We start from the raw sequence: 20000 nt of genomic DNA on the forward strand, positions 1-20000 counted from the left end.
CCATAGTAACTACACTACCTGTAATAACGTCTCGTCAGAATTGCCTTTGTTTTTGGTGTTTAGTAAAGGAAAGAAATAAGACAACAGTGAGGTAGAGTTAACAAGATTATGGATTTACAGTAAATACAAAAGAAATGGCTTGTTAGAGACTGCGTCTAATTTAGTCATAGCGACTCCTATGTTACCGCCATTACCAATGTTCAACTTATAATATATATGTAGTTTGTTAAAAACGGGCAAAAGTTATAGCCCGTTGACTTAGAATGAGTGCTTTATATCAAACTTCTACAGTAAATGTAGCATTGTAATGACTAATTCACATTAATCCGTAACTGTGCATCAAACGGATAACATAATACTTAATTCGATGCACCTTATCATAATAAAGGTCCATAAAAAAATTCAGCGAGCTTGACACAGTAGTTTTTGAGAAAAATAGAACGGACAGACAGGAAAACAGACAAAGAGACTAAGAGACATATAATATAGATATATATGAAATAATATATACCAGTTCAATAATAAAAAAAAAAAAATGGAAATCTTGCGTAAAAAAACATTTTATTTGTCGAAATAATCTTATTCATTAAAATAAAGGAAGAAAAATCATATTTGATTTTCAAATTTCTTTAAAAGGTGTGACCAACCCCTTAAAATTAGCCCGGACGACGTTCCATTTACAACGTTGGTCACTAAAATTGGACGTGTGTGAATATATATATATATATATATATATATATATATATATATATATATATATATATATATATATATATATATATATTACACACACAGTTTATTTGTTTACATAAGTATTTATATATCGCTACACATTTATGAGCATGCTTCAGTTAGCCAGTTACAAGTAACTAGACATCACGTTAGTCGATATTGCTAATACAAAAGTGAAGTCCGTAAGCAATCTCGTATCGCCTAAAAAAGTCTCTAGTAACTTGTAACTGGCAGACCGAAACATGCTCATGGATGTGTAAAACAAATAAAAAGTACATCTTGCCCTAATTTAGCACTGAACGCTCTTGCATTTATACATTTGTCTTTATTATATAGATGTTGAAGGCTAAACTGAACCATGCAATGCATGGCCCATGCATAATTATAAAGTCTGGTTTTCATAACTAAATAGATTATAGGATAACTGATCTACTGTAATTGAGAGATGGAGAAAATTATAATTGATTTGTAACATTGGTACCTATAAAAAAAAAAACCTATAATATTCTGTTTCATTTCAATTAGCGGTATTTTGTTTTATTTAATTTTGACATAAAGGGGCGCAACTGTTTCACTTGTGCTAGTTAGAATAACCTCCCTTGACTAAGTCTTATGAAAGAGAAGAAATATAATTTTATGTAATCGTTTCGATTTACACGTCTCTTACACAAAGGCATAGTTTGACACGGAGTCGGGTGTTAGTGTCGGAAAATCCCGCCCACACACCCAAGTTGCACTATCAATTGAGATAAAGATGAGAATTGCCATAGTCGAGGAAGGTTTCTCTTCCCCTTAGCTAGGACAGAAGGGAGAGTACACGTTTATTTTACCCTGGAAGCTGGAAAGCATTGTTCATTTAATGGGTGCTTCTGCTTCGATACACATTGAAAATAAATGGGGAGTTATCCAAAAACCACACTATGATTCATAAGTAGTGCGATAATATGGATAAGTTTTGGTGAATTTGTTCCACAAAAATCTAAATAAACAAACCAAAAACTATATGGATCCCCGGTTGGCCTTTGGTATGTTTTAAATAATAATAAAAAAAATAATGTAGCAACTTTAGTAAAAGCCCTATAACCACGACAAAGTATTGCTTCTGTATAAATAAAAAAAATAAATTATATTCTAGATGTTAATTTTTTTTGGGGGGGGGGAGGTTCACGTATGTTATTTTTTTTTTTTTTTATTTATTTATTTATTTTTTTTTTTTTTTATTTTATCGATATGAAGTAAATGAATCCAAAAAGACATAAAGTAATCACACATTAAAGTACAAAACAAAGTGACCACTAAATGTGATGGGAAGCCACAGTGCTGGCGAAGAAGAAAGTTATGTATCAAGAATTAAGTCCAATATACCACCTTCAATTTGAGTGGTGTGATTTGAGTGCTGAAGAAATTGAGATCCATTAAGGGATTCTATTATTGCCACATTGTTTTCAAGAAGCTGGTCCAAATTGAAATCACACACCAAAAGTATCCTTATACCAACAGGCAAGTTGTTGAGCTCATCAATGAAAAGATGAAAAAAAAAAATTCTTAATCGGCCAAGCTTGCGGTACAAAAGCATACAACCAATCGCGTATATTAAAGTTCAATCTACGAATAAATAATTAGCATTTATAAAATTGAGTCGACAAGAGTTACTTCCTTTGAACTGTTAGTCAAAATCAAAGATTTTTTACCTATTTTGCCATTAAATCCCTGGCCTGATGTAAACATATTTACATTTTAGTTCAGCGCCGTACAAAACAGAAATACACAGAAAATTTTGGACAAATATGGTAAAATAGTCCCTAAAATTAAGTGTTTTTATTAGCCCTAAAAGAGCCCCTTGGGCACACCCAAAAGTTATCACAAAGTATAGACAAACAAAATTAAATAGAAATCAGTTAGTTACAACTTTTCAGAAAGTTTTATAAAAATCCAAGGCATAAATTTTTTTAATAAGAACAAAAGTGTCAATTTTAGCCATTTTAACTCGAAAGGCACTCCTGGGGGGGGGGGAGATACTGGAGTCTGTTATTTTTTACTCATATCATGTTTAATGTTTGTGCAAAATTGCAAAAGATTCCAAGTCGTAGTTATTGAGAAAAGTGCGGACGGACGAACAGACAAACGGACAAAGGTGAATTTACAGGGCCCAAAATAAAAAAATTATATATATACATACATATATATGCACACATATATATATACATACATATATATATACATATATATACATATCCATATATATCCATATCCATATATATATATATATATATATATATATATATATATATATATATATATATATATATATATATGGATAAATAGATAGATAGAGATAATAATATTTCGGTGTACTAAAACGCTTCTCCCTTAAATTCTACGCAATTATTCAAAAGTAGAAACTATGCATAAAAATAATTCAAATAAACTGAAACTAATCATCTAATCAGAAACCATGAAAAATGAATAAGTAATTAATGCTCGATTTGATGAAATTAGTAAACATTCATGTAGTCGCTCGCATATCCACGACTGAGTATATTAAGAAGTTCGTTTTAGTATTTTAAGTAGAATAAATAGGCTTTTAATATCAATATCAGGTGCGAGAAAAACTTAACTGGGTATATATATATTGCCATAGAATCGATGATGTAAGAATTTGTACTTTATGAAGTTGTTTATAGGCATTGTATAATTATGAAAGCATAACGTATGAATAATGAAAGTAACGGGTAAAAATTAGACAAAAAATAGGAAAAATTTACTACAAAAACTTAACAGAATGGGATTATTTTAATCTTTTAAAACTATTTTCGAGAATGTTTTTGCTGCAATTTAATATATATCTATAATATAAAGCTGAACGTCTGTGTGTGTGTCTGGTCACGAATAGGCTCCTATATGGTTGACTATTATAGAAAACTGATTACATATAATGATAAAAGATATATCGAGACATAGGAATGGGTATGTTTGATCTAGCATAATGATGATTCATTAAAATTGTGGGGTCTGCGTTACGCGCCTGGTCCACAAAGTATGGAAATAAAAAATTTAAAAATTAAAAAAAACACGTTTACAAGTGTTCTTGATATAGACGGACATAATAATACTTTGATAAGTATGTTTTAACTTAAATAGGGATCGTATAATAAAATGGTGTGGTCTGATTTCGCGCTTGGCCTCCATCGAATGGAAATAGGCACAAACTTTAATAAAGACTTTTCATATCTATCTGCGTAAGTATACTTTGATAATTATGTTTCAGTTTAACGAAATATGGTATAATAAAATTATGGGGTGTTCGTTCGCGCCTGACCTCCATAAAATGGAAATATTTCACAAAGTTTAATAAGGTATTTTAATATAGATCCACAGAATATTGTGATAAGTGTTTCAGTGTGAACAGGTATGGTATAATAAATTATGAGGTTTATCTATTTTATTTTTACTTTCATCATATTTTGCTTTGGTTTTGATACCCCCAAATTCGAAGCTATCTCTTTACAACCCTTCCTTTTCATAACCTATCATACTTTCATAAATCAGAGTCCATTTTCTGTAGGCTGTTTTTGAACCCAGTCAACGACGGGTACTTTTGCTAGTATATATATATATATATATATATATATATATATATATATATATATATATATATATATATATATATATAGAGAGAGAGAGAGAGAGAGAGAGAGAGAGAGAGAGAGAGAGAATCAGAATCTCCCAGTATTAATGCTGGAGTCACTCAGGGATCTATCCTCGGCCCAACTCTCTTCCTGATCTACATCAATTATCTTTCAAGTCACATCCTAAGATCATTCGTAGACATTTATTCTGACGACACTTCCATCTATGGCAACACTTCAAAGGTCGTAAACGACCAAGCCCTCTCTGATTCTATTTCCTCTGATTTTGAGCCGCGGTGCAATGGGGAAAAGGTGGCTAGTTAATGTTAATGCATCGATAACCAATCTTCTATCTTTACATCATCAACGCTTTCGTCCCCGTCTGACATCAATTGAAATGATTTGCTCTCGTCATGATGAGGCTCCATGTTTTTGACAAGCTTCTGGGTCTGACCTTTACTCCTGATCTGAGATGAAACACGTACATCAAATCCGTTGACAAGACTGCTGGAAAAATGGTGGAAATGTTCTACCGTTCCAGTAGATATCTCACTGCTGATGCAATTCTCTACCTGTATAAGAGACAAGTACGTCCAGGGATGAAGTACTGTTGCCACATCTGGGTAGGAGCTGCTAGAAGCAGCTTATCCTGCCTTGACAAAGTATAAAATATACTTCATAGCCTAGTGGGGGATGCTCTTTTCTCTTCCCTGCAACCTCTTTCCCACAGAAGAAACGGTACATGCTTATCTCTGCTTTATCGTTATTTTCATGGCGCGTGCTCGCTTGAGCTCCAATCTATGCCCTCCTTCCCTGACTTTCACGAAAAACACTCGTCAACTGAAACCACTATCAATAATTTCCCCCACTCTTTATCTGTGTCTAAACCTAAACGTAGATTTCATGAACAAAGCTTCTTTCTTAGAACTGCATGCCTGTTGAACTCTGTTCCGTTTTCCCGCTTTCCAACTGGCTACAATATGGTTGTCTTCAAGTCCAATGTAAACAAGTTCTTGATGAAACATTCCACTTAAATAATCCAATTTACCAAATTTCCACTACTAACGATTACTACGATATTGTCCCATTGACTACTGTACACTCATTAATCTTTATCCACGAATGGCTTCCCGGCCTTGATAAGTGCTGACTCTTTTGTAAAAAATAAAAGATTACACGGCGTTGCCCGGTATTAAATGTAACGTTACATTAAAAAAAAATGAAGTAAAAATATGAGAAAGAAACTGAGACATGTAGATGCGAATATTATGTTTTTTCTAAACAGTTCATTTCTTGTAAGTAAAAAAAAAAAATACTCGAGCTGAGATTGAAACTATAACCTAAAGACAAGTACGATAACCGATGACCCCTCCAGTACCAATTTTTCAATTTTGACCTCTTAGCATCCCTTTCTTTCCAGATGAAAATCGACCAATGTCTGAATATCCTATATACCAAATTTCAAGTCTGTTGATCTAACTTTCGTTGAGAATATAGGTTGAGAAGTATCCTCACACACACATTCTCACTTTTATAGATATACTAGCAGATCACTTTTAGATACTGGATTATAAGGTGTGCATGGAGTATGCTGCCCGGTCGTAAAATATGCACAAATATTATATTTTAATTCATACAGAAACGGAGACATTGTGCATAGTAGTATTGTTTTTCTAAACAGTTCGTTTCTTGTAAGTAAAACAACATACTCGAGCTGAGATCGAAACCAAAACCTAAAGACAGTAAATCAAGTACGATAACCATTAGGCGATCGTGACACGTCTTTAAAATTTGTATTTCAAACTTAACATAAGGAATATATCATATGAACCACGTACCTATTTTTCTATTTTCACCCCTTAGCAGCACGTTTTTTCGAAGGAAGCCCGATTACAAAGTTTCACGCCTTCTGAATACACTATATACTAAATTTCAAGTTTATAGATAAAAATTGAGTACATAGGTTGAGAAGTGTCCTCATATATATATATATATATATATATATATATATATATATATATATATATATATATATATATATGAGACTGTGTAAGAACACACTGTGTGAGGACACTTCTCAAACTATATACTCATCGAATTTATATATAAATATATATATATATATATATAAATATGTATATATATAAATATGTATATATATATAAATATATATATATATAAAAATATATATATATATATAAATATATATATATATATATATATATATATATATATATATATATATATAATATTCAGTATATATTAATGAGATTACCTTTGTTTTACCCCAGTATATATAATGTTAAAATTTTACAGAATTGTAATATATTTTGTTCAGATTTCTTAAAATGAAACATGGATGTTATCAAGTACAAAAATACTTCCTCCCATATTATTTTTCGAAAACTGCATTTTACATATGAATTTATCCAAAATTGAATAAGTATCGAAAATTACATGAAAATCTAACCATTAGTTGATGTTTGGTAGATTTATAAAACGCATGCGCATTAAAAGTAGAAAATACATAAGAACATCGTTTTGAGGCTTCCATAATGTATTAGTCTCGCATTTTTGTTTTATTATTCGCAGTTAATTTTAGGTTTCTTCATTTGCAATTATTCAGAAGTCATGATGATAATATTAACCTCTATTAAACTAAACCGTGTTACATGCAGTGGTAAATTCTATGGTGCACTTTGGAGGTATCTCGCGGTCAGTAATTTAGAAAATAAAAATATTTCTTCACATCAACTGTATGTGTAATAAATAGAAACGGTTAAAAAAGAAATTTGCTGAATGAAAACGAAAATGCCGGCAGAGGAATTTTTCGTAATAAATGGTCACGACGCTTTCTGGTCAAATAATATTTTTCTCGGTAAACGCGAAAGTTGAACGAGCGTATCTTGAGATTAATTGTTCATTTTTTGGGGGGTGGGGGGGTGCTGTTTTAACATAAGCGTGTCACTAAGCGGCAGCCCTGGCTAATCTAGTTATTGGGTTCCCACCTCTTTCTCTACATTTACCCCCTTTTTCCTCTGTGTACAGTTCTTTGTAGGATTGTTTTTGCAAAACCTGATGATAGAGTATAGGCACCGCCAAAACTGGGGGGGGGGGGGCAGGTCAGTACTTTTTGACGGACCGTCTTTGTAAAAATCTACCAAAAATCAGGTAATTATCCGATCAATACGAAATTTTCAGCGATTATTAGGAGAAGAATGAACTTTATAACAGTGTACTTATTTTTCATAAACGATATTTATATATATATTTTTTTTTGCTTATAACCCCCCCTTGTTTTGAAGTGGGAACAAATATGCTTAAAATAATCATCTGAAACTGAACAAAACATATTGTGTTGTTGTAAAGGACAGAATTATAGATTAAAAAAAAAAAAACTTGTTTGCATACCTTATTTTGACGTCTGAATATCAGAACTTCGATTGTGTTTAATTATCCCGCTTTTGAGTTTTGAAGAGGAAATTCGGTGAATATGTTAAGTAAAATAATTAAGTTAAGCAAAACAAAAAAAAAAATTTTTTTTAATATTTATACGAAAAAAGCCATTTTAAAATTTTTGATAAATAAATTAACAATTTCTTTTTAGCGAGCCGAATAAGCTATGACCATTATTAAATAGGGCATGCTTTGAATAATCGATACAAAAAAAAAATTTGATAAATATTGTGCCCTTTGTGTTAAAAATAGCATCATTTTTTTTCGATCCCGTTTGAAAACGTTTGCCACCTTTCGACTACGGTGGACCAAACGCGCTGAAATAATTTTTTTTTATTCTGCTTTAAATTGCCCCCCCCCATTTTGGGGAGCCTGGCCCCCACACACATACACATTAAAAACCAAACTCATACAAATGGTCACCCATCTGGTACTGGCCAGCCTCAGCTTAATAATACACTGAAAAATAAGTTTTTCTGGCCTGTTTGGTCTTCCATAGTTTTCTCCTTATCAAACGCAAACATAAACAGAGTCGATCTAGACTCTACATCGACGCGAAATATCTGGTTACCTATATGAATAAGTGGAATTATTTGAAATTCAGGTACTTATATTATAATATTTTTGCATATTCTCTTAGAAAATCATCCTAAATCTTAGTTAGACAATAAATAAATAAATTAATTATTTCAAAAACCTTTTTTTTTAAATATTTAAGTACGTTTTTTGTGCAAGACAAAAAATGTCAATTGTTAACTTTTTGGGAAAATTTAACATTTAAAATTTAATTAAAAATAGTAGAAAAAGTTTTACATTATTCTGTTTTCTATATGATAAAATTCAGGGTTTTATCTTTCTGGAAAAAAAAAGTTACTCAGAAATAATGGATTTTAATAAATGTAATTTAGTTTTCAAAAACAACAACTTGATTTTGCGGCCATTTTTAGCGGTGCCTAATAGAGTATATTAAATATAGTACGTATGCAGTATGTTCAATGGAGTACGTATGGAATATATTAAAGACTTTTAGATAGTGAATTATAGGATGTGTATGGAGTAGTTTCAATGGAGTATGTATGGAATATTATAAAACCTTTCAGATAGTGTATTACAGGGTGTGTATGGAGTAAGTATCTATACTCCTACAAATTTGCTTTTTTGTTTGTATTGATATTTATATTAAAAAACTTTGTTCCTACTTATTTGAAAATAAAATACAGCTTTCTTATATATGGATCGTGGAATTGCATTCATCTACAAAAGATGTAGCTAATTTGCATATTCCTTTAAACATTCATTTTAATGAATTTCATATTAGTTTTGTTTCGGTTTTCTTATGGGATGATCATCTTTAGTTAACTATTACGTGTGATTATATTCATGCAGATATTCTACATGATTTATACTAGCGTAATATTTGCGTAAAAAGGTTATAGTAAACACAAACCTTTTTCTATATATATATATATATTTATGTATGCGTATATATATATAATGTTTTTTTAAAGTTTTGTATACTAAACTCCTATCATTTTTTTATCTTCAGACATGAAACTTGATATATAGAGTATTCGAACCCATGCGAAACTTTATATTTTGGTTTCAGCCGGAGAAAATCGGTTCAAAAGTGTGAAAATTAAAAAAAAATGGTATTTGCCAGGTGAAGGTCGAACGACGGCATTACGAATATGCATGCGAAACGTAATAGCTATTGGTTTAGGTTTTAATTTTTAGCCTTGCAGTAAACATGTCTTCATAGCTTAGGCATTAATGCCAAATGAAATAATAAATCGTAAGCTAAACGTTTTAGTTTCGATTCTCGGTAGTGGTACACGAATTATTTTATTTTTAAACTTTAAATCATTATTATATATTGGGTCCAATCTATCTCTATACCTATAAAAGTGAACTTGTCTGTCTATGTGTATGTGTATGTGTGTTTGTACATTTCCCTATTAAACTACTCTTTCAATTTTCCGTCTACAGACTCGAGATTTGACATAAGGGGTATTGAGATTTGGGAAAACCTTTTTAATCGGTTTTCGGCTAGAAATTTGGCTGTCGAGGGGTCAAAGTTCAACGATTTGACCTTTGAAAACTCTACCAAACTCGTCCGCCAATTTTCGGTCTAAACAATTGAAATTTTATATGTAGATTACTTGGGCATGGACCAAACTTTCTAAATTGATTTGAGCCCAAAAACAATAAATGTTAAGGGGTCCAAATTGGGGACAAAGTTAAGAAATTTGACCGCTGCGGTCTCTACCAAATTACTCAGCCAATTTTGGGTCTAAACATTTGAAAATTTACATAAAGGATATTCAGATATGCAGCAAGCTTTTTACTCAGTTTTTGGACAAAATTTGGCTGACAAGAGGTCAAAGTTGAAAGAGTTGACCTTTTGCAGACTCTACCAAACTCCTCCGCCAATTTTAGGTCTAAACAGTTGAAATTTTAGATGTAGGTTGTCTGGACATAAGTCAAACTTTTTAATATATGTATATACATATGCACATAAAGTTATGAACAATACGTAGGGACCGACCAAAGCCGGATTGAACTGCTAGTATAATATAATAATAAATACGAAATATGCATTAATCAAAATATTATATTTAAGTGTATTTTACGACCGGGCACTGCCGGGCGGCCTGCTTGTAGAGTATATTATAAAGTCTTAGCTAATCGAGTATTTGGTGTGTATTGAGTATGTGGCGGTGGATTTAGCATTGAATTTATAGACACCTGCAAGATGCGAGAGTCTGAAAATACTTAATGTATTTTTAGTGCACATCTTGGAAACATTTACGACAATAATTTTTGTTTTAGCGATTATGTTTATGCTTGCCAGGTACGGTTTAATTTACAACAAATGTTTCCTTCGAGTAATTTTAGGCGGCACACCGGCGCAATATAAGATCTCATCTAAAAATAAATACATCACATTAATTCTTGTGTATTTAGTAGGAAGAGGAACAATTGTTTATTTGATAAACAGATTTTTATTAGATGAGGAAAACATAAGATTCTACTTCACACTTAAATATCGATTTCTCTTGGATGAATAAAACAGGCATGAAACGCCTTTAATCGTGTGTTCAAACTAAAAGAATACGCGTCTTAGAAGTTAATTAAGACTGACACAAAAACCGATCATCAAGAAACAAATAAAAAAAATGAAAGTAAAAAATTTCCGGGAAACTGAGTAGATACAGATAGTTTGCATGCAAAATCCGATCCTGCATTTTGCTAATTCCTACCCTCTGATGAGAAGGAAAGTATTTCTTCGAAACTCCGCGGATTAAGGACTATCCACTTATCAAGTGTTTCCTTTTCAGATTAAATATGTTTTTAACTCTTTTTCAAAGTGTTTTTTAACATGTTTTATTAACTGTTTGCTCGTATATATATATATATATATATATATATATATATATATATATATATATATATATATATACAGAGACAGACAGAGAGAGCGAGAGAGAGAGAGAAAGAGTGAATAAATGACAAAAAGTTATATTCCAAAATTCATGATGTTGACCATTTTATAATTTATTCCTTTAATTCAGTTTACAATTCTTGACAGTATCTGTTTCATAGCGCAAAATCAATCACTTATTCACTGATTGAAATTGTTGTGGAGACGCCTACTAATTAACATAGGCGGGTGAGTAAGATATATAAAGGAATCAATCACCAATACCGGGGGAGTCCAGCAACGACCGTCAAATAGGCTAGACGCTTATGCTGCCTCCAGTAAGACATGCAACACGCCACCTGCCGGAATATCTCCAACTGAAGTATATCTGAAGACATGTAAATATGTATATAACTTTTCTTCCTAATATATTATTGTATACCTTTACTTTCGTGTTCTTGTTAATCATTTGTGCAGACACGACAGATATGATAATTAAGTGAATGATTTTTCGCTACGAAACAGATACTGTCAAAAATTGTATAAGTCAACTGGATTAAAGGAATAAATTATAAGATGGTCAACATCATGAATTCTGGATTATAACTTTTTGTCATTTATTCTCTATATTGCTCTGTAATTACATTGAACTTCTTATATAAGGATTGATATATAATAAGAAAATATATTTCTACAGACGTAAATGAACATCTAAAATTAAAATGTTTAAATTCAATGTTATTTCATGCAGTTAATAGTAGCCGAATTGATTAGGTCTTCGCTAATCGAGCCAGAGATGTCTCGTGTTGCGGGGTTCAAATCGTTCGACTGGTATTAATCGTGACACACTGCACTGAAGATTCCCGAAAGGATGAAACACTAGTGTCTGTAGGTATTTAATTATTATAGTAAAAAAAATATTATATATATATATATATATATATATATATATATATATATATATATATATATATATATATATATATAACTTAATTTAAAAAGAAAGGAGAAAGTTCAATTCCACAAAGGATACTTATCGGGATAATGTCAAGCTCAACAATAATTATTGGAGCTTATACAGTAGGACAACAAGAGTATGAAATGAAGACACAACTATATATTGGTAGATATAGAATGGATCATTTATTTAATAATGGAATACAGGTAAAATTTGGGGGATAGAAGGGACTCTTTAAGCAAGGGCATTTCGAAGCCTAATGCTTTTCATCAGAAGAGTAGAGAAGGTGCTAGGTATCATGGGGAATATGCGGCATCTAGCGTAAGGTTCATTAGGGACGAAAGAGATTAAGAGGAATTATAGAATGTTGGAGGTAGCTTTATTGAATTCTAAATGAATAAGGAGAAGCTTATTATATATAGTATGATATATAAGAATATATATGGTCTTTAGCATAGTATTGAGATTCAGGGGTATATGTATTATGGCTAAATAGGGGGTATAATTTTGCTGCGTGGTAATTTATTTTAACGGTTTGTGGGGTGTCTATTTTCTATGGAGTGGGTAATTTTGATGTTGATTGGTGCAACCTAAACCGCAAATGGCGGCTATAAATTCGTTTCTAATTTTTTTTTTTTTGGGGGGGGAGGGAGATGGGTTGAACTGAAAGGTAATATGCAGCAATATATATATAAGTTTCTACTGTTATGATATAGGGAGTATGATCATAAAGGGGCGGTGGGAGATTAGAGTGGCAATGACTATGAGTGCGTTTAACTTGATACAAAAGGTTAAGTATACCTATTGATGTCAAAGTGGGGGAGAAAGAAAAACCATTACTACTTATGAGAGTGGTAAAAATATACCAAATAATAGTAGGGTAATTATAATAGTACGAAAGATAATAGTAATGAAAATTATAATAATAGTAGTAATAATAAAGCTGAAAATAAAATAGAAGTAAAATTGAAGATAAAAATAAAGATGAAGTAAAGACAGCATTAAAGGTAAGCATTAAAAATAAACATTAAAGATAATATAACCAATAGTTGTGATAGAAGTAAATTCAAATTTAATGTTAATAGTGATAATGGTAGCGGTTATGGTAGCAATGACGGGGATAATAACGGGGATAATAATAATAAAAACAATTATAATGATGATTATAATAATAATAATGATAAAAACAATAATAATAATAGTAATAGCGTTAAAAAACAATGCAGTAATAATAATGATGATAATAATAAAGATAATAGTAACAATACTTCTACTACTGCCTCCAACATCACCACCACGACTACCAATAATAATAATGAAAATACTGTTAATACTAATTATTAGAGGTGCGTAAAAGAAATGGATACAGAAAAGTGGGGGGTCAGAGTAGCAGGAAAGGGGGTTGAGGAGTGAGAAGTAAGTTGTCCCGTACAAAATAAAGAAAAATAAAGCATATATATATATATATATATATATATATATATATATATATATATATATATACACGCATATACATACATATATTTATATAAAAACACACAGATTAATATATATATATATATATATATATATATATATATATATATATATATATATATATATATATATATATATTAATCTGTGATTTTTAATCGGTGGTTTTTAATCTGTTTTTTTTTTAATCTGCGTTTTTATATGAATATATGTATGTATATGCTTATATATATATATATATATATGTGTGTGTGTGTGTATATATATATATACACACACACATATATGTATATATATACGCATATACATACATATATTCATATAAAAAAACACAGATTAAAAAAATAGATTAAAAACCACCGATTAAAAATCACAGATTAATATATGTATATGTATATATATATATATATATATATATATATATATATATATATATATATATATTAATCTGTGTGTTTTTTTAATTTGTGTTTTTTATATGAATATATATATATATATATATATATATATATATATATATATATATATATATATATATATATATATATAAATTCATAGTTAAGCATCTAGAGATTTGTAAAGAATCGGAATCGGAAATTGTATCCGAATCGGGAAAAATGTTAGAATCGTTCCATTATTATTATCTATCTATTTATATATCCATGAAAGTGAACGTGTCTGTCTATCTGTCTGTCTGTGTACATTTTCCTTCGTAATAACTCTGTCAATTTTCCGTCTACAGAGTCGAAATTTGATATACAGGGTACTGAGATTTGAAAAACCTATGTGATCGGTTGCAGCTTAGAAATAGTCACAAGGTAGGTTCTTTGCAAGATCATTATCATAGCGTTTCACTCCATCCCGAGGTCCATCGTCAAGAATTGTCTGAAGCATTATTCAGGTCAACATCGGAACGTGCTTTGTTTAGGGGACAGCCTGTGAGGCTGTGTGCGATAGTCTGCACTTTAGGGATACCGAGCGTTCTGTACATATACTTGTGCAGGTTGTCCCGTGTTTTGGCAACCTTTTCATGGGCCCTGTTGAGTGTTACTCACTCTCTCCAGGAGAGTTCAGAACCTGCTGAGAGGTCTTCTTTCGGTGCCGTAACAGCCTCGTTGTTGGTGTCTCTGACTGTTATGTAGTCTCGGGTTCTTATCGGAGACTGTATATTGTTGACATTCATAACAAGAGATACAACATAGACTCAGAACAGATGATAATGACATTTATATACATTACACATACAGTTTATATTTATAAAACATAAGAGATGCGAATTCATTATTGAAGGAGGAGAATGTGTAATACAGTTCTCTTACATCAGAGGGGGAGAATCATTACTGATGATGGAGGACGGGACAGAAAATACTTGGTAAGGATAAGGGCAAGCATTACATAGCATATATAATATAAGTAAAAGCTAGTTCAAGAACAATTCGATTAGAAATTAAGTATATATAAGGAAAAAATAAAACGGTATTAAAATATAAGAATCAATAATAAAATATATTTATAAATAAATATATATCTATAAAGAAAAAGTTATGCGGAAGGATGCTGATGTTGTTCATCCGAGGCCTGTGACAGCGGCAAAGCTCTTGCGGGATAGTACTCACTGCGGCACTTTTTGATATCTAAATTAAGGAAAGCGATTGCCGTTGCCCTGTTTATCACGCTCTATTTTAACTATCAACTTTCTATATGCGGCAGAGCGATTCTAGATATCCTGTAGACAGATTACAAGTAAGTCGATTTTAGGTTTTCTGGAGATTGTCCCGCATGCTTTGTTGAGCTCGACGTCGTCCTTTGCAGCATGAGTGGAACGTCACACGTTGGGGACACGTTGCAAACTTCCACATGGCGTCTCTGTTAATTTTTCAAGAAACTGAATGCTGCATTATTCTTACCTCGGAAAAAAGTTGCAAAGTGAGATTCGATTTGTATCGGCCAAGTGAACATATTCTAAGGTCGATACTGCAGTGCTACGCTTTTTAATATTGAAAGATTTCAATAATTTTCAGTTATTGATTATTAATTTACCAACGTGATGATATCGATGGTGTTATGTTCTTTTAATTTTTGAAGCTGATTCTCATCTTCAGAAAGATGAAAAATATGTACAACCTGTCAGTTGATTGCGTGTTTTGTTATATATATATATATATATATATATATATATATATATATATATATGTGTGTGTGTGTGTGTGTGTGTGTGTGTGTGTGTCTGTGTGTGTTTGGAAATATATTTTCTTATTATATATCAATCCTTATTTAAGAACTCAATGTAATTACAGAGCAATATAGAGAATAAATGACAAAAAGTTATATTAAAAAATTCATGATGTTGATCATCTTAAAATTTATTCCTTTTATTCCTTTACTTATATATATTCTTATATATATATACTTATATATGTATATATATATACTTATATATATACTTAGTGTATATATGTATATATATATATATATATATATATACATACTTATATATATACTTTTATATATATATACTTTTATATATATAATATTATATCACGGAAGTATGGCAACAATGAGCATGAGTACTAACTGAGTGACCATTTGGGAAGGCAAGGCGCTGTATGTACCACGCCAAGGCGTAGAGATTTCCAGGTTGGTATCTGGAGGCATGTTTAATTCACTGGGAGAGATACGCCCCACCCCCAGTCTTTGTTAAGAAGAAGGTAAATTCTGATGCAGAACCTTCTTTTATATTTCACCTTTTATTTATACCAATCTTTAATTTATGAAGCTCAATGCAATTGCAGAGAATATAACAAATAAATGACAAAAGTCTATATTCAAAATTTCAAAATGTTGCCCATCTTACCATTTATCCTTTAAGTATATTTGACATGCATATTTCTTGAACGCACCTGTTTTGTAGTACAAAATCATTCATTTAGTTATTATATTAATCAAAGAATTTATTTTATCCTTAACTCATCAGAAGAAATTTGAAAAAAAAATGCATAATGGCATAATTACAAAATCCAAAACTTAAGAGAGAAATTACCGTTTTTTCTTTTACTAGCATGGGTGCCCGGCGTTTCTCGGGTATTTGGAGGTGTATCTTGAGCAAAAAAAAAAAAAAAAAAAAAAGCGGTCAATTTTTTTAAACTTTGACCCCTATTATGACCTCTTAAAATTTATTGTTTTGTGCCCAAATCAAGTTATTAAGTTAGATCCATGTCAAAGGAACCTATATCTAAAATTTCAAGTGTTTAGACCCAAAATTGTGGGAGGAGTTTGGTAGAGTTCTCAAAGGTAAAATCGTTGATCTTTGACCCCTTAATCGCCAAATTTATGGCCGATCACATCGATTTTCCCAAATCTCAGTACTCTGTATATCAAATTTCGAGTCTGTAGACTGAAAATTGACAGAGTTAGTGCGTAGGGAAATGTACACACACAGACACACAGATACACAGACAGACAGACACTTTCACTTTTATAGACATACTAGCATTTCAACCCGGCGTTGCCCGAGTGTTTTGAGGTGTATGCTGAGCAAAAAAAAAAGGTCAATTTTTTTAACTTTGACCTTGCGTAGGGAAATGTACACACACAGACAGACACACAGATACAGAGACAGACAGATACACAGGCACGTTCACTTCTATAGATATATAGATTATGTCTCATATATATACATATATATATATACATATATATATATATATATATATATATATATATATATAATTCCCGATTAATATTTTCCAGAGGCAAACTAACCAATAAAGTTTTAACGAGGTTAATAAAAGAATGCTCAATACCTTATTAGGGCAAGATATACTTTCTTGCCGTAACTGACCGATGCTCATCAATGTGTAGCGACATTTCAATGCTTATGTAAAAGCAAATATAAAGTACACACACACACACACACACACATATATATATATATATATATATATATATATATTAAATTGTAATTTAATGAATATCAAAAAACTCTCATTGAAATGAAATGAAGTGGTTGAGTTTCATATCAAAGAATTTTTATTATTCTAAGCAAGACAAAGAATGCTTTAGAAAATTAATCTCCTTAACCTATAGGGTTTCGATGTCTACCATCTCATCAGAGGAGAGAAAATATTAGCATATACTTATAAAGGTATGTACCCTATTTGCTAAAGTCAGTGAGACATGGAAAGTAAAAGTCAAAATAATAAATTTATCAGAAGTCCTGTAGCAGGAGGATTTGCAGAAAAAGGATATGAATGTTTTTTTACATCCAGCTTGCTTGGTAAAATCCATGTTATACGTTCTTTACATCCGCTTGGTAATAAGGTCCAAGTTATATATTGGGTAATCCGCATAGCTGTGTAGATATCCGTATCCGATATTCCATAACTGATTGTTAAATAAAAACTATTCTGAAGTATATATATATATATATATATATATATTATATATATATATTATATATATATATTATTTATATATTATGTATATATATTATATACATATATATATTATATATATATATATTATATATATACTAGCTGTACCCGGCCACGCGTTGCTGTGGCTCAGTTTGTTAAAATGGAACACATGTGAAAGTAGAGAAAAGTTTGATTCTTTTTTTCAAGAGAATGTACAAATTATTTATATTTTTTTAACAGATGTTAAGAAAATAAACAGAAAAATACTTCCATCATTAATTATGCAAAAAGATAAATAAAATGTTGATTTAGTGTTTCAATATGCTTATAAATTACGATAAAACTTGCTGAGGATGCACTGTTTTACGGTTGTTGTAAAAATGGAACGGAAACTTAAATTTCGCTTCATTTTAATCTTTCTTAATTTTTTAATTGTCCCTCCCCCAACGAATATAATCAAAACAGTAACATTCAACAATTGTACTTTATGTATATAAAACACAAAATGGGTGTTTGTATTAATGTACACATAGATTCGAAAAAGTTGTCAAAAAACAAATATATAACAAATAAATGTTATCAAAGCCAAGATAAGTTACTTTTCTGCCAAACTGGATATATTTTTCGTGTTTTTATTCAATGTAACATATTTATTCAGCTCGAAAACCATACAGTGTTTACCGATGTATTCGAAAATTCAAGATGGCGTCTCACACCCTCTTTAACACCGTAAGTATGGAAAAAGGTGTTATAAATAAAAAACTATACAAAATACTATTAAAAACCCGCCGAATATATGTCAACCTATGTCACGGTAACATATATTGAGCGAGTTTTTAACAGTATTTTATCCGGTTTTTTATTTATAACATCTTTTCCCACACTTACCGTGTTAAAGAGAGAATCAGACGCCATCTTGAATGTTCCAATACATCGGTAAACACTGTATGGTTTTCGAGCTGAATAAACATGTTACATTGAATAAAAACACGGAAAATATATCCAGTTGAGTAGAAAAGTAACTTATCTTGCCTTTGATAACATTTATTTGTTATATATTTGTTTTTTGTGTTTTTTTTGACAACTTTTTCGAATCTATGTGTACAGTAATACAAACCCCCTTCGGAAGTTGGAAGGCCCCACCACCTAAAATGTACTTGGAAAAATCGATTTTATAGTGAGATTTAAGAATGGTTAGTCGAAAAAAAGGTGAAAAACAAAACAAATAAGCAATAAATAATTATTACCAAAGGCAATAAATGCTACTTTTTTTTACTTACATGAATCAGTTTATTTTATGTTTTAAAGTATTTTCAAGCGCTTTTCTTAATTTTTTAATAAAAGTAAAAAATAAAAAAAAAGAAGTCGTATTATCGTCTGACAGCGATCGTCCGATCCATGGCTAACGTGTACTAACGTAAACCGGCCCCCAAGAAAAAGAACAAAAAGGGAAGTCCATGTACGTGAATATCGCCGCATATAAATTTACCCGAATGTGGTTGTTTCGTTTCGTTTCGTTTTAACAATGGAAAGAGCAGAAAAAGGAAAGAAAAGAAAGAAAGAAGGAAAGACCGAAAGGAAAGATTATGAAGGAAGTTTGGTAAGAAATAGCTTTACAAAAGTGAAATATCGTGTAGACTGAAAACATAGGAAAGTAGTCCCCCCACCACCATCAGCACAACAAAAGAAAATGAAAATGTAACGATGTTAAACATGCCGTCCCGTAAATCGCAGTTCTGATTTTTAGAAAACCCTACCAACTCGAGTCTAAAGTTAATGTAAGTCGAGTATTCGAAGTAATGTGTTCGGTAATGCAATTCAAGATAACGTATAGCGCTTAGTTTGTGTTTATGTTTATGAAAAGAAAGAGAAACATAGGGAAGTACCCCCACCACCATCACCCAAAAAGCAAAAAG

General features: G+C 31.0%; 1 protein-coding gene across 6 annotated transcripts in view; it reads right to left on the minus strand.

Moving 5' to 3' along the window:
* LOC145254801 (uncharacterized) overlaps positions 1-20000 on the minus strand; it is a 456223-nt gene that overhangs the window by 290964 nt on the left and 145259 nt on the right. The gene's annotated exons all lie outside the window — the stretch shown is intronic.

The sequence above is a fragment of the Euprymna scolopes genome, chromosome 30 (genome assembly GCF_053919585.1).
Source record: "Euprymna scolopes isolate OS-2025 chromosome 30, ASM5391958v1, whole genome shotgun sequence".
NCBI lineage: Eukaryota > Metazoa > Mollusca > Cephalopoda > Sepiida > Sepiolidae > Euprymna > Euprymna scolopes.